Genomic DNA, 4,059 nt, shown 5'->3' on the forward strand with positions numbered 1-4,059 from the left:
CATTGCAAAGCAGGCACACTTTGCTCCTCCTCCCCCCTCTTGTGATTTAAAGTTGTACCATCGCGTGACTCAGAGGGTTCAGGCAAACAAGCAAGTAAGCAGCCAGCATCACACACACACAAGAAGGACAGAGATGGAGAAGAAGAATGGCAAAGGAAGAGAAGTGCCTTGTGGCTGGATTTTCAGGCCAAAAATGAAACAATGGCAAGCTGTATAATTTTTAAAAAGACTGTAAGGTACATTTATACAAGCATATGAATTTGGGTCCTGGGTTTTAGCGTATTAATACTCTAAAATACAAATTACAAAACCACTTAAAGGTCATGAGAATTCATTCACATTTAGCAATTTGATGATGAGTATCAGTATCATATTGGTGTTGGCGATTATGGCCTTGTATTTACTTGGTATCAGATCAATACCAAATTTTGCAGTATTGCACACCACTAGTGGGTATATCATATAAAAAGGTATCTGGTTTTCCTTGTGTTGTTGAATGATGAATAGATTACCGCCGCCTGCTGGTGTGGGGAGTTATTTTATTGCATGCTCGCGCAGAACCTGCTTGGTAATTTGCAGTTGGCTGTAGTCTCTGTGGTGTGTTCAAGTGCTTATTTTTGGCACAGACGAGGGCTGGCAAGAGGCGATGCAACAGGTGGCCGTTGGCAGCGGTAGTCGCTGGCCATTGGCTTGGTGTGTCAGGGCCTTGACCCCTTACAAAGTTGTTTCACCCTGCAAGGTGAAGTGACGCCAAGGGGTCTCTGTGGTGTGTTCAAGTGCTTTTTTTTTTTTTAATAGAATAGATAGAATGCCTTTATTGTCATTATACACAAGTACACGGTACCTGTGCAACGAGATTGAAGCCATCCCTTTACAGCGTTAACACAAAAATATAACAATATAAAATATCAAAAAGAGAAAGTCAAAGATATAAAGTGTAGCTAGTGCAGAAAAAAGAGGGGCTGTGAAGTGGAGTCAGTGCATATGGCGAGCATTGGCAAGCACGTTGAAAAATGACGCAAAAGTGGTGGTACCCAGAGTGTCAAATCCCTACAGATAAGACTACATTGGTTAGTTACAGTAGTTGAAAGCCCCCTGCATCTGACTGAGACACTAAAGGAGACAGCACAGGGTCTCTCTTCCTCTCTACTTGGGCCGTGAGCAGCAGGCACTCAGCTGACACAACCACAAAGCTTTGTACCAATAACATTTTGGCAACTTTTGGAGCTAGTGCCAGCGTTTTTTCATTGGAAAAGAGTTGGCAACCCTGTGCAGAGTCATGAGAGAAAATAACAATTTCAAACAATGTTTTTAAAAAACTGCTACAACTTTTTGAGGGTCACTTTTTTTGCACGTTTGTCAAGATAGAGATATTTTAAACAGTTAAATCCAAATACTAAATGTTACACCTAAATGTTAAATGTTAAATTTAAATGCTAAATCTTAATCAACATGTTAAATTTAAATAATAAATCTAAATGTAAATGTTAAATGTAAATGTTGAATCTAAGTCTAAATGTTAAATCTAAATCTAAATGTTGAATCTAAATATTTTGTGTAATATTTAACTAAAATGCAAATTCAAAATGCCTAAGTACCAAAATAATAAAAAAAAAAATAAAAGCTTGAGGAGGTCAGTGTGTGATTATAGTGTCAAATAATAAATTAAAAAACATCTCATCTGGGGAAATGGACTCTTGGACATGGATTATCGTGAATAAACAAGTTTGGAGAAACTGTATTTGAAGAGTACTTTGAGTTTTGAGCATCACTTTTATGAAGGGTGCGGGACATTTCAACTGTAGCCACTATAGCCAGCCACAAGAGGACCTCACTTTAACTGATTTGTCATGTTTGCTTGCATAAAGGCCAGAAAGAGCCTATCCCCACCCGCTGTTGCTGTTGAAAAACTTTGTACAGCCGCCAGGACGGCTCTGCCAATGTTATCGGCTAATGCGGATTTGTTGGACATTTCGCAGAGTGACCACGGCCAACAGTACCGTACCTGGTCGGGGGCGGGCAGCAATAGGCTCTTGCATACCAGTTTTTTAAACATTGTTTGAAGCTAAATGTGACAAAACGTTTCTGTTATTTTCAGTGTGAGCTGGTTTAAAAACGACATCCCATTTGAATGCCAATTGTAACCTTTCCCATTGCATACAAAAGACAGATATTAGTGGGTGTAAGTTTTTTTTTTTGCCCAGTGGTAACAGGGTAATATACTGCACCTTGATACCGTATGCAGCTTTTGGGTTTCCTACCACTTTTGGAGAAATGTGCTGTTATTGTACGTGTGTGTGACACCAACAGAAGAAAAAATATCTGTTTTCACTATCTTTCTTGCTATTGTGGCAGGAGATGTTGGGTCGGCAGCAATACAAGCTCACCATCTATAAACTCTCTGTGATTATGAGATACACTTGGCACATCTCTCTCACACATTCAGGACATTGTGTTGCTGTGCACGTGCATTCAGCATGTTCTGCATAGCCAGTGTGTGCACGTAACGTCTGGTTACATGTGTAAGCATTTGTGTGAGCTGTGTAACTGCATGTCTGTGCCTTTTTTACAATGATATATATGTATATTAAGAGACAGAGACATAGTACATTAAGAGACAGAGACATAGAGAGAGAGAGCAAGAGAAATAGTGTGTGTGTGTGTGTGTGTGTGTGTGTGCGCGTGTGACTGTGTGTGTCTGTTGTTTGTGTGTGTGTGTGTGACTGTGTGTGTGTGCGTGTGCATTTCTGTGTGTGTGTGCATTTCTGTGTGTGTGTGTGTGTTGACCTACTAGAGGGCATGCCTCCAGCCCTCTAGAACTGTGTATAAAGGCCTGAGGCACAGCCTAGAAGGTCTCTGTGTTGTGGGTGTGTGTGTGTGTGTGTCTGAGAAAGAGTCTGTATGCTTTCATCTAAATGCTTGTGTTTTTGTGGGTGATCACACAGGATGTATACGAATTTCTTTTGTCTGCCAACACCTCATAATAAATAACACACGGGCACGCCCAGACAACTGTTTGACAGGGAAATGAAGGCAGACACTCTAATGTGGAAAAGGAAGGTGGCAGGGTGTAAAACATTTAAAGACTGTGTCTTTCAATTGTTTTACAAAACCGTAAACTTAAATTAGATGAAAGGTTAGGGGGTAGAGTAGTAAACAGATGACGTCAACAGAGTGAAAAAAGTTACCTGCTACTAATATCCACGTGTTACTGTGTCTGCCTCATCTAACTTGTTAAAGTACAAAAAAACATTAGAACATTTCCAATGAGAATCATGGCTTAATTATTATATACATTTGTTTTAAGAGAAAATGGTCCCCTTAAAATGTAATAAAACCACTGACTGAAGGAATCTTTTTCTCAAGATCCTTTCCAGAGCCGATTTCAAAGCAATGTCACTTTTCACACAAATGTAAAGAGTAACGCAACACAATGTTGTTGTTGTTGTCATTATTATTATTGTTATTTTGTTGTCTTTACACTGTCTTTTTTTACCTATCTTTTATTTCTTTTTTCTTGCTAAAACTGCTGCTGGAACTTTCAATTTACTTGCGGTAGTCATTCCAAAAGGATTAATGAAGAAAAGTCTAAGTCTAAGTCTAAGATGGAAATATTGTTTTCATGGACCTCCAGTTGGTTGATGCACTCATCTTAATGCAGGGATGTAGAGAAGTTTACTTGGCATGTGTTTTTAGGTACACTCAGGTGTGGTTACGTTGGTTAAGTACAACAGACTTTAGTACAAGTGCTGTAAGTTACAGTAACAAAAATCACAATCCACAACACTTGCAAAGATTGAAAAGATAATTCATTTTCTGGTTTTACTGTACTACAAAGAAAAACTACAAGATACATATAGGAAACACAACAAATACATGCATGTTAAGTAGTATCAACTTTTACAAACTGCAATTGGAAACTAGCTCCATGGAAATATATCAGACGTACACATATACACAGTATGTTTTCCCTTTTGAATTGTTAAGCTGTGTGTGTGTGTGTGTGTGTGTGTGTGTGTGTGTGTGTGTGTGTGTGTGTGTGTGTGTGTGTGTGTGTGT

This window comes from Etheostoma cragini, chromosome 13 (assembly GCF_013103735.1).
Source record: "Etheostoma cragini isolate CJK2018 chromosome 13, CSU_Ecrag_1.0, whole genome shotgun sequence".
Classification (NCBI taxonomy): domain Eukaryota; kingdom Metazoa; phylum Chordata; class Actinopteri; order Perciformes; family Percidae; genus Etheostoma; species Etheostoma cragini.